The sequence below is a fragment of the Dasypus novemcinctus genome, chromosome 22, assembly GCF_030445035.2.
Source record: "Dasypus novemcinctus isolate mDasNov1 chromosome 22, mDasNov1.1.hap2, whole genome shotgun sequence".
Classification (NCBI taxonomy): Eukaryota; Metazoa; Chordata; class Mammalia; order Cingulata; family Dasypodidae; genus Dasypus; species Dasypus novemcinctus.
The window spans coordinates 65,887,504-65,900,313 of record NC_080694.1 but is presented as its reverse complement, the minus strand read 5'-3'; the positions used below and the strand labels follow the sequence as shown (position 1 = coordinate 65,900,313).

Here is a 12,810-nt window from a genome sequence, read left to right as displayed (position 1 = left end):
TTCCTGAGTCCTGGCCTCTCTACACGCAAATAATTGAATCTCTCTCAAATTCTACAACAAAACTTCTTACAATTTATAATTATAATCAACACTAAACAAGCTTGTTAAAATAATGAACTTTTCTTCACTTTAAATACTTAGTAGCATGCAATACCAGAAACAGTCTTTCAGAAGCAAATCAGTAGAGGAGACTGGCTGCAAACAAGTTTTCCTGTTTTAAAATTACCTTTTATTACTATTATTATTATTATTAATTCAAGTTTTGTTTAATAATGACCTTTTGGAATTAGCCATTTAAATACCTTAATTTAAATAATGATTCGGTAAACTTCTTATAATTATTTATAACCACATAGACTATAATTATATTATTTTAAGACAAATTTTACTTCACGGAACATATTCCCTTACTTAAAGTTACTACAATATCTTCTACAATTTGTCACATTTATTTACGTCCCATGCATTTATGAAAATTAGCCATCCTATTTTAGGGCAAAACACACTTTTTGAAAAAAATTATTAAATTTCAGTCAGCATTCCCACAAACTTTTAACCTTCCTTAATATTTATTTACATTTTACATCCTTCATTTTATCCTGTGAGGAAAAATAAACTATTCATTTCAATCTAGGAAAGAACCATTTTTAATGAAAAGACTTACAGTAATTATGTTAAGGAAGACTTACAATTTTTATCACTGTAGAGATTTAATAACATTTAAACTTATGTATTAATATAGGCACTTATTTAATTTTTGACCATTTGAATAGAGCTCTTTTAAAATTTTTTATTTATTAACATATTACCATTGGGAGGTATTAAAATATACACTGACATTGAACAAACAGACAAACACAAAACAATTACAACACACCAACAGAAAAATACAGTTTACAATTGACTCATAATTCTTACTTTCTTACTTTTTTGGTATAGCTGTTTTTAAGTTCTCCATCATTTCACATCTTAGGTTTGACAATTTTTAAGATTTCTTCTGGAATCCATGTTGCCTGTAACATGCAAGCTTGTTCTTGGAAACATTTTTATTAGTTATCAGCAATCAGTTAAAATAACTTGAGCTGCATAAATGTAGTTAAGCTCTTATTTAGCAGTTTAGACAAACTGTTAACACACATTTTTTGAATTACAACTCTTTAAGACTACACTGAGACTTGAATTTCAGGAGTAAACTATTGATTTAAAACTGAAAATTCCTTGATAAGTTTTTTTTTTTTTTACCAATTTTATTATTTTGGTTAAATAGGCCCAATCAGAATTAGCATGGAAATAAAACAGAACACCAATGTTGCAATGTTTTTTTCCTTTTCCAATGGCTTAATTCTATTAACACTCACTAGCCCACAGCTACATTGTCATTAAGACAGCAGGGGGTTGCAGAGTTGCTGCCAGAATAGCTTCCTTATCTCAGTTAACACTTTAATAGAGAGTTTTCTTACAAGCCTGTTTTCACAGCAAGGACTTTATTTAGTATTTTTGCCTGTTTTAAATCTTTCAATAGTTTAAAAGGTATTGACTCAGGATGAAACTCAACACCCTCTTGTGGATTATTTATATCTGGTGGTAACGCATGCACTGTTACCTGGAAAGCAGATAATAATTGCATAGCTTCGGGGTCCCCCTCTCTAGATCTCTGCAATAAACATCTCATCAAAGGTGTTTGTGGAGTTGGATTAGGAACAATAACCTTATTGACATTAGGCAAAGCATCAGCAACATCTGAAAACATTTCTAATTTAGGCTTAGTAACAGAAGGCAATTCAGTAGGTACAGGGTGTTGTACTGGATACATAGAAGATATTTCATTGGGACACTTCACTGAGTTTTTGTTGATGAAAGGGTAGTATCAGGAAGAGGGAAAAAAACCTGATGGTTCCCCATTCACTTCAAGCTCCTGCTCTTGTTCCAATTTACTTTCTTTTATTTCAAACTTACTTATGGGCTTAGAAAATATAGTAATTTCATCTTTCTCTTCTTTCTTCAGACTGTAAATGATCTAAAGCTGCCACTATCTGGTGGCAAGTAGAGCCTATACCCTGACATGCCTTAATATAGTCCTGAACTGAGCCTCCCACAGCCTTTATAGATCTGATTACCTTTTTACATTTACTGTTAGCCTGATCAAAAGTGAGAGTCAATAGAATCAATTCTGGAACTTCAGGAAAATCAATAGTCTTTTGAAGGATGTCAGCTAATTAAGTCACAAATTCAACATATGGTTCATTAACTCCTTGTGTTATTTTTACAAAAGATTGAGTGGGTTTCCCAGGAGCACAAATGCATATCCAAGCAGCTAAGGAAGCCAATCTAACCTGAACTATAGCAACATCATCATACTGTAATTGCCTCTGAACTCCAACCCAATCTCCTGCCTCTACTAACTGTTCAGCAAAGATGAGTACTGGAGGATTTTGGGTGGCCATCATGTTTTGTGCCATCATGTTTGCCTCATCAATCCACCAGGTTTTAAATTGTAAAAATTATGCAGGGTCCAATACTGTGAAAGCCAGCATCTCCCAATCCCAAGGAATTGATCTATCTGCCTGTACCATGCCTTGAACTAGTCCTATGGTGTAAGGGAAATTAGTCCCATATTGAGCAAATACCTGCTTCAGATCTTTCAGTAATTTAAATGGTATAGGTTCATGATGAAAACCAATACCTCCCTGAGGGTTGTTTATATCTGGGGTTATTGGGCGAATAGCTACTGGGAATGCAGATAACAATTGCATAGCCTCAGGATCTCCCTGCCTGGATCCTTGTAACAGTCACTGCATCATAGGTGTAGCAGGGGCCGGATTAGGCACAAAAACTCTAATAGCATAAGGCATAGCATCAATAGCACTGGAGAAAATTCCCAGTGCCTTAGGCTTAGTGTTTGCCTGAGATGGTTTAGCTGGACCTGAGGATGGCTCAGTGCAAAACTTAGGGAACACCAAAGGACTGGAAATATGTAGGTCAGACATTTCTGAGATCTCATCCTACTTGTCCTTATTCAAAAAGGGATTAGTTTCTGGGTGTGACATTCAACAATAAGATTCCTCTAATTCTGCCTCATCCTGACCCTCTTCATCTGCTTTATTTCCACAAGGATCTGTTTCTGTTGGGTATTTGGAATATATTTTAACCTCTTCCTCACCTCCCTCAGATTGTAGTGGGTCTAATGCAGCAGCAATCTGTTGGCCTAAAGCCCAAACTGACAGGGAAAGAGATTCTCCCTTTTGATAGGCTCTGCATAAAGCCTTCATCACTTGTCTCCACTGTGTCAAATTTAAGAGATTTTTACCCTGTGGCTGAAACCAATAACAATGTTTTTGAACTGAAGCAAAGAGCTTTAACAAATCAACATTTTTCACTGACACACCAGTAGTATTTAACAAAGTCTTTAATACTTGAGAATATTCTTCCAAATGTCCCGGTTGATTACCCATACCCTGATGACTTCACAGAAATGTTATTTACTTATTTAATCTTGAAGACTTGACTCACTGTGCTTTGGACATCTCACTTGACCCTCGACAAGGTCTTTTCCACGGGTTCCCAATATGGCTATGAAAGACTCACTTTTTTTAAGACGCACTTCTTCGGGTCCCACTGTTTGGGCACCAGTTGCTGGAATCATCGACCTGAAGGGTATCAGGAATGAAAGACAAAAAAGGATTGGGATCAGGGTTCTGAGATCCTAGACTCATCAGACTCATCAGACAATTTATTAATTTCAGGGGCTTCCTTTTATACCCCTTCAGAGCATGAAAGCAGGCAATTATTCCTAGTTAGTTATTACCATTAAATCAACCCATTCCAGTAAAAGTAGATACACATCTAATGTACAGGGCCTACATGATTATACCTCTGGGTACAAAACCACTGTGTTCTTTAACTCTATTCTATAAACAAGCCTATAAATCTTGTGGCTCACTTTGCCTTGTTCCACCTGAACACACACATCTCTTAGCTGGCCTTGTGACCTGCATGTAAAGCCATAGTGACAGTGTGTCTCAGTGGTCAAGGAAATAACTTGCTTAATGGAAACAATGTGCCTTTGTTTCCCACAGATTTCACCTTTCATTCCCATAAGATCTGCTATTTTTCTATGTATTCTTTTAAATTCTTCTTTTTGCTCATCCAATGTCTTCTTAATATCCTTAATCTCTTTAGCCATCTGCTTTAATTTATTAAGGAGATTTGTTTGAACATTTATAGTTAGTTTTCTCAACTCCTTAATGTCATCTGGAGGCTTATCTTGTTCCTTTAGCTGGGCCTTAGCTTCCTGTTTCTTGGTGTGGATTGTAATTTTTGTTCGTGTCTTGGCATCTGGCTTACTAGAGTATTTTTTCTGGGTGCAGCTTTTCTCTTTAGTAGGGCTTCCTATCATTTCTCACTTGCTGGTTGTGCAGCAGCAGCCAAGCATGTAGTTGCAGCTGTAAGCTGTGGAGGCTTAAGCTGCCTACATTTCCCCACAGACCAATGAAGCTTCTTCCAACTTTCTCCTTTGCCAGGGGTAGGGACAGCATCACAGCTATGTGGGATAATGCATGTGCAGGCCTAGACTGTAGTTGCCCAGAGAGAATGATGAAGCTTCACATTCCTTTCTCCCCTGCCTGGGGCAGGGATGGAGCTCCAGGTGGGGGCAGCAATCTATGCATTATGGGTCCAAGATGACTGCAGTTGCCCTGGTAGACTTCTGATTTTCAGTCTATGCCAGCCAAAGTTACCTGCAGTTACCTATATAGGCTGGTGCAGGGCTCCTCAACCTCCTCCCTGCCAGGGGCAGCGCTGAAGCCTAGGTGGGCTGCAGGCTGATCTGCATGAAAGAAACTGGTTCCTGCCAACACTGAGAGTTTCAGTAGCCCAGCTTGTCCTCAGGCTGGGGGCAGAGTCATAATGGTGGACTTGGACTGGTTCACCCAACCCCCTCCCCCCACCCTGCCTTTTCCCAGGGTTATCTCTTAGCTAACCAAAGTCAGCAGCTAAATGTCTCCTCCTCCCCTTTTTCTGGGAAATGGAGTTTCCAATTCCCATCACAGAACAGCTCCTGTGGCTGCTCATGCCATCAGAACAGGATAATCACTGGCCTCTGTGGCTTGGCCAGTAATTTCCTGGAGAGGCTGACACAGGTCCCTGCAGCTTCTTCCATGCTGCAGGTGGCACTGGGGCCTAGGCTAGACCTGCAATATGATCTGGATGGGAAGAAGCCGGTCCCCACCAGCACTGGGATTTTCAGTCCATCTTGCTTCCTCTCGTGCCAGGTTCTGAAAAGATGGCAGCTCCCAGCCTCTTTCTGACTTGGACAGGCTCAAACTTTAGCTGTTCTCAGGATTATAATGTAGCCCGCTGAATTTCCTCATCAGAGCTGAAATTGGTGCCCAACCATCTCTTCCTCCCCCATTTTTGGGAAGTGGAGCTTTCAATTCCAACTGCAGAACAGCTCCTGAGGGGACTTGTGCCTCCAGTGGAGGATGGGCACCGGCCTCTGAGGTGTGGAGCACTCTACTTATGAGTCTTCTCTGCAGATGGGCAGTCTCCTCCTTCCACTCCTTCAAAGATATTGCAGGATGCTCTTCTTGTCTCCTCAAGCCCCCAAATAGGTGCTTCAGCTACTTCCAGAGAGCTCTGGGTGTTTGCTAACTGCCCTGTAGCAGGAGCTGACTCTAGGAGCTCCTTATTCTGCCACCATCTTGCTGGTCGTCTCTCATCCCAAAATCTCTCCCACAGTATGAGGAAGCAAAATACACCAGGATGAATTTCCCAGCTAGTTGAGTGGACACTGAGGTTATGGAAAAGAGTTTTCACTGGAAATATCACCTGCCACTTGTTTGCACAGTACTTGACACATTCCAAAATGCTAAGCTCACTTCTGTTATATCATTGCAGTCTTACAAAATCTCTGCATGGTCATTAAGAAAGTTATTGTCCCTATTTTAGGGATGGTGGGGTGGAAAGACAGAGGCTAAAGAGGAAAATGGCAGAGGGCTCTTGGTGAACCATGGACTGGAGTTCAATCCTGATGGCCCTATGGCCCCTCTTCCACTGGGGGTGCAGAGGTCTTTGAGTAAAGGAGAGATGACTTAGGAAAGGAAAAAGTGCAGTTGCTGCTCAGAGCAAGAGGGCACAGGGAGGGACAGGCTTCTAGGCTGACCGTCAGGAGCTCTGCTGCCAGTCTCTCCTTCTTCTCCTCCAGCTCTGCAATCAGGGGCTGAATCGGCAGATCTCCCCAGTGGCCAGGAGGTCGACCTCTTCCCGGTGCTGCAGGATGCCCTGGTCCAGCCCCTCCAGCTGGGCTAGGAGCATGCTCTGCTGCTCCTCCAGGAACCAGCTCAGATAAGCAAACTCGGAAATCACCTTCTTATCTCTTGATGGCCACCTAGTCTGAGGGTGGGGACAGAGCCCAGGAGAAATCAGCCCTTCTCTTCCTCCCCTCCTTTTCCTTCTTTCTTCCTTCACCCCTTCTTCCTCCTGGCTCAGACCCACACCCTGAGGTTCAGTGGTTAAACCAGACTTGGCACTGTGGCATGCTTCCATTCCTACCTACCCCTGTTTCTGGGAGACACTTCCACATGCTGCCTCAGCTCCACCTGCTGGAACTTCCAAAGGGGCAGGGCTTGAGGAGGGGAGGGGAGGCAGGGGGACAGGCTACCTGCCTTTTACAAGTGCAGGCCAGGCACACAGCACTCAGTTCCACCAAGACACAGACTCACCCATTCACTACAACAGTTGGAGGAGCATTTTTAATCTCTATTTCATAGACAGGTAAACTGAGGTAAGTGAGCTGCTTGAGTTCATCTGGTTCATTAGGGCTGAAGTCAGGACTCAAGCCCAGAATGGCCTCAAGGCCCAGTGTGCTCTCGCCCCTGTTTCAGGGAGGCCCTGGGTCCTGATGGAGGGAGGGGCAGGGAAGCTGACCACCAGGAGGACGTGGAGTCTCTGACTCTCTCTTGCCCGGATTCCTTGAATCTCCTCTCTCTTTCCTCAGACTTTCAAGAAACTTCTGAATTTGTTCCTGGGGAGAAGAAACATGAAATATTTAAGATATTATTTGTTGGAGGTGTCATCTCACCCACCCTCTGTGTGACCAGGAAGGAACCACGGCCGTAGCTGACCCTGCCTGGACCTCACTCCTGGACGGCGTGTGCTCTTTGGTCCCGTTCTTCCTGATCTGTGCCCCAAGAATGTACATCAAGCCTGCCCTAATAAGGGGCTATCAGAGGCCATGATTCAGTTTCCACTCACGATTTCCTTTCTTCAGTGAAGCATCCTAATTTGTGTCTTTGGTAAGTGACATCGGGGATCTGTCCTGAGCTTCTGAACCTATGATCTGCCTTCTTTGAAATTATTCCAAGTTTTTGCTCATGTCCCAAAGGGAGAGACTCCAAGTAACAACCCTCCCTTATGAACAAATCAGTCATCTGCATGTGATTCTGGAGTGAGAAGAACTCGGGTAATGCCACAGCTATCAATGAAATGCTTTATCAACTATCAGCTCTAGAAATAGAGTTAGGAACATAAACAGGTACACACCCTTTAACGCCCATATATGTGTAATTTCAAAAATACATGTAGAACTCACAAAGTGCTAGTTAAGTTAACTATTAACACATCCGCACTCTCCTAGACAACCGTTTGTCCTAAAGCACACCACAGGAGGGGATGGAGGTAGATGGGAATCCCCTTTGCTTTCCATGTAAGATTTATGTAATCTAAAGGTTCTTTAAAAATAAAGAAAAAAGGAAAAACAAGAGTAAACCACATAGCACAACTGAAAGCAGCGCACACTCACTCGATGTGAACCCACAGCACTTCATAGCTGTCAGCGCTCTTCTCTACGAACACTAGTTCTCACACGGCTGCCCTTGCCCTCCACAGACACGCAAACCCCAACCCAGACCCCCGCAGTCCACCTCCCTGACACGTGTGCAGGCACTACGCTCACATTTCCTTCAACCGCTCATTCAAGGAGTACGTATTCAGGTCCCCTGTGTCCTGCGCAAGGAAGTAGCAGAACACCCAGGAAAACCCAAAACAAACACTACTGTGGCCTCCAGGCGGCGCCCGCGCTGCGCACAGTGCTCCCGCGCCTCCCCGCACAGCGCGCACAGCTGCGCCGCGTCCTCCTCGCAGAAGTGGAGCTTCTCGCGTGCTCCGGGCGCACGGCCTGCTCCTCGGGACCCGGCGCGGGCAGCAGCCGCAGGCGCTCAAGGCGCCACCACGCCGGGAGCTGCCAGGTGGGCCGGAGGCGCCCGGGGCCGAGGGGCTCCCTGCAGAGCGGGCGGCTGCGGGGCGCGTCGGGGCCGCCCGCGGGCTCGCAGTAGCCGGCAGGGCAGCCGCGGCAGGAGTCGTGGCCGCAGGCGATGGTGACCGGCTCCCCGAGCGCCCTGGCAGATGGGGCAGGGGACCTCCTCGGCCAGGCTGCTCACGGAGGGGCCGCGGCCATGTGGGCGCCAAGAGGGCCCGATTCCAGCCGGGTCCTCGGGCTGGCCCTGCACGCTCGGCTGCGGGGCGAGGGCAGCGGCACTGAGGAGCGGGCCACGCGCTCACACTGCTGGGCCCGCGCAGGCAGGGCACACCGCACACAGGGTCGCCCCGCGCACTCGGCAACTCGCGCACTCACGCACACTCCCACGAGCGCAAATGCACGCCCTCGCGCACTCACGCACACACACTCACACGCCCATACTCGCACACACACACACTTGCACAGTCGCACAGCCACGCACTCACGCATTCACGCACACACACTCGGGCACAGGGGAGGTTGCTACTTGCATCTTTGAGGGCGGCTGCGCCCTCCCCTGCGTTGTGAATGGATTCAAACACTTGATAATAGTGGAGACCCAGAGAGAGCAGAGGAGGGTGAGTACTGGGGGAGGGGGGGGCCGGAACCCCATCCCAGGGCGGCGTCAGGCCCTCTGCGCCCCCACCCCTGAGGGGTCACCGTTTCCTCCCATCCCCCACAGACACAGAGGAAGGAAGTGCTGGTCTCTCGCCGACCACAGTGGAGGGAAATCGCTCTTCTCTGGGGTGCGGAGGGGACGAGGCCACCCCAGCCCCCTGGCAATGCCACCGGCTGTCTCCAGGGAGATTGGCGTATCAGCCAGCCCAGGGCCACCGGCCAGCGGGCAGGGAGCCTGGGGACACAGATAAGACGCTGTGCCCGGCTGTGCAGGCTCAGATGCCCCCGTGGAGGTGCCCCACCGGCCCCCGCAGCCCCCACACTGTGCCCTGCTGGGGAGGAGGGAGAAGAGCAGAAACGGCCAGCGTTTGTCTACGCTGATTCTGTACCGCACTCATAGAGGCACTGCAGCATTTCCTTTTAGTTATTCTCCCTGCTATTCTGCAATGTCGGTGCACTTAACCTCTTCATGGTGCACTTAGCCTCTTCATTTTATAAATGAGGTTTTTTAGCTTGCCCAAGTTTACACAGGCGGGAAGGTGGAAGGACTGTAATTGGCAGAGAGGTCTGTGAGTCTCCAGAGCAGGACTGCAGATAAAAATAGGATGCGAGCCTCCTGTGAGATGTAAACTTCTAGTAGCCATGTGTACAATTAAAGAGAAACGAGTGAATTTAATTTTAATGATGCACTTTATTTAACCCAAAATATCCATAATGTCATTTCAACATGTGATCAGTATAAAATATTAAAGTGACATTTACATTCTTTTTTATTTGTGCTAAGTCTTTGAATCCAGGACACATCTCAACTTGGACCTGCCAAATTTCCACACTCAAGTATGGGACAGTGAAGCCCCAGAATCTGCATTTTTTGGGGGGTGAGGGGTCAGGGTGGGAGGGGGGCTGGTGTACTCAGCACTCTGAGTGAAAAGGGGAAAACAGGGCGCTGGGCTGCTCCATGGGAATGGAGGAGACTGGTTCTCTCTGCAGATGCAGGCGAGGAGACCAGGAACCTGGCGTCTGACCGTCCTCCTGGCCTGTCTCAGCCTCGCTGCTCTCTGCTCTGTGGCCTGGAAAAGTCACCTGATCTTTCAATTTGCATCACCCTCTCTGTAAAATGATGCTAATGACACTTGGCAATGAGTTGTTGCCAGAATAAGATGTAATATATGAAAATACTAAGCCCTGGATAAATGTGGCCAGATTTGTTTATTCCTTTTTGACTGAGTTTTCTTTCTTTTTTGATCCACATGAATGAATTGCATGAAGTTTTCTTGCCTTCTCCCATCTGCAGTGAAGTAAAATTGAACCCCAGGGGGTCACTGGTGCAAGGCGGTGTCGGTGTTGGGAGTCAAAAAAAGACCAGGGAGATGGGGGAGACGCGGAAAGCAGGGTGGGGGGCACGATGCAAAATCCCTCATGCGCCAAAGCACCCCTGACTGAGCCCCCCAACCACCCGTCCCCGGAAGACCCTCGCCTGCCACTGCACCTGGACTCGCCCTGGGCGCCCCATCCTGAAGTCCACGCTCTGCTGCCCACGCAGACAGGAAGGACGGCCCCTCCCAGGTCTCCCCTCCCTTGTGTCCTGGAAGGGATTCTAGGAAGTCCTGCCTCCCTGCGACCTCAGGCTCTTCTCCCTGCCCAGGGGCTGGAAAGGACCTTGGCAAGGAGCAGGCTCTGGGGTGCTGGCCACTTCGAGGTGCCAGGAGTGTGGACCATGCAGGAGGCGGGGGCGCCAGGTGTCTCCCCACCCTGGCCTTGACGCTCTCTGGCCTCTTCCTCTCCTTGTGCCTCCTTTGAAAGTGACTCAGTTTCAGGGAATGGGGGTTCCTGTGCATGGGAACGAGCCAGATGCTGAGGGGCCTGGGAACGCGCCGCCATGCCCGCAAGGTCACCTCACAGTGGATGGCCAGGAGGGGGCACCTGCCCTGCCTGCCTGGGGCCCCTGGAGGAGGGAGTGACGCCCCAAGCATGCACCTGCTGCCGGCCCTGCCTCCTCCTCTCCCGGGTGGGACCAGCACCCAGGAGGCCCTGCCCTGCCTGCTCTGCAAGGACAAGCAGTGGATGCACAGGGCCCTTTGCCCCTGGGCCCTGGATGAGATGGGCTGGGAGGAGCATGGCGAGGAGACCCATGTCTGTGAGAATGACAGCACACAAGAGTGTGAGCTCTGCAGGGAGAGTCCCCTCTAAGCCCCACTGTCACCCCCTCTGTGTGAGGGAAGCAGCTGGGCATCTCAATACCACATGGGAGGTCCTGGGTTGGGTTCATGTGCCTTCTAAAAAAGAAGAGCAAGACTGCAAACTGAAGCGAGGAGATGACACAGAGAAGACACACAGCAAGGAGATACAAGGAGAGACACAACAAGCAGTAGTGGAGGTGGCTCAAGGGATTGGGCCCCCCCTCCCACACAGGAGGTCCTGAGTTGAATCCCAGTGCATCCTAAAAAGAAGGTGAAAGTGGGACAGAAATAAATAAAATAAATCTTTTTTTAAAAACTAATCTTTTTTAAAAGGGGGGTCTGTGCAGCCATGCAGGGTAGGAAGACAGGCCTCCCCTGGCCTGTGTGGGGCACATAGCGAGGTGGGCACAGGATGAAGGGTCTAGGATTCTACCCCAGGGATCCCAAGCTTGAGGGACCCCAGGGGACATGGCTTCACCTGGCCATGTGGGAGCTCACTCTTAGGGGTCTTGAGCTCCAGCCTCAGAGGACTCTCCACATGGAGCCAGCCCCGTGGCTGCCCTGTGGACCCCTCAGTGCAGAGAAGAATTGGCCTCACTGCCAGCAGAACCCCACCCTAGCAGGACCCCCCTGCTGGCTGTGGGCAGGTGCACCTGGCTCCCAGGATCCACCTGAGCCATGGACTGATCACGACCCTGAACTGGGTCCAAGGAAGGGAGGGAAGGGAAGGGCATCCCACAGGCGCACCACTTCTTTTTGAGAAAGGAAGATTCAGAGGAGCCCAGCACTGCAGGAATGTCCCCTGGGGTCAAGGGCACTGCCCGCTGCCTGCCTTCCAGAGCTGGCTCATCCTCTGGTCACCAGGTCTTGAAGAGGCTTCCCCAGAAATGTCCTGGTGTTTAACTCTGCCTTCCCCACAGCCAGGCCTCCCCAGCTCTCACCAGACTCGGGTGCTCTCAGGACACTCCCTCCTGTGTTCTCACCCCTTCCATCACCCCCTCCTGTGCCCTCCACTATCCCAGAGCGACTTGAGACCCCAAGCCAGACCATTTCCCCGGATCTGGTGATTCCACCAAGGGTTTGCTCCAGGATCTCATTTTAGAAACCTCTATTTTGAGTGAAGAACTCTATTTAAAACAATTTTTTTTTTTTTTTTGCGTGTTTAAACTGGATTTTCCTTGCCTCCTGAAGACCTAGAGCCCCTCCCTGGAGTGAGCACCATCTTCCCTCTAAACTCTGATCCCCTGGATGCCTCTCTCTGCTGCTATCTCCTCCCTCTTTCATCTGTCCCTTCTTCACAACTCTGTAGACTCTGGATCAGGTTTCTCTACCCACTGGCCTCATCCTTACAGACAGTCTCCTGGAAGCACTGAGCATTTCACCGGGTGTCAGGTTCCTTGCTTCAGAAAAAAAAACTCAGTGAGTTTTTTTTCTTTCCCTATTTTGAATGTTGATCAATTATATTTCAGTACTGATAGGTTCGTAACTGAGAGTTAAACACTAACAAATGGTTAGGATCCCTGAGTCATTATATATAGATGGCTTTGTACTTTGCATTGTATTGTGGAAGAGCCAAAAGTCAACATCTGAAATCACAGAAACTTGCTGAACTGGAGGCCAGATGCCTTGACCTTCGATAATGGTGGTAAAACTATGTAACTTGTATCTTGTGACTCTAGAAACCTGGTGACTGGCCCCCATTTGTAGCCCCTTGGCTTG

At 48.0% G+C, this 12,810-nt stretch overlaps 1 protein-coding gene and 1 long non-coding RNA gene across 3 annotated transcripts in view; one reads left to right on the top strand and one right to left on the bottom strand.

The window, feature by feature from the left end:
* The window catches only part of LOC101419419 (popy Class I histocompatibility antigen, A-1 alpha chain-like), a 205,203-nt gene that overhangs the window by 47,044 nt on the left and 145,349 nt on the right, over nucleotides 1-12,810 (bottom strand). The window lies entirely within an intron of this gene.
* On the top strand, nucleotides 6,730-9,763 carry LOC131275362 (uncharacterized). Of its 2 annotated transcripts, XR_009182807.2 has the most exons (3): nucleotides 6,730-6,781; nucleotides 6,995-8,243; nucleotides 9,696-9,763. It is a non-coding gene; the product is annotated as an uncharacterized lncRNA (long non-coding RNA). The 2 variants fall into 2 exon arrangements; XR_009182808.1 differs by lacking the exon at nucleotides 9,696-9,763 and having other exon boundaries at nucleotides 6,995-9,680.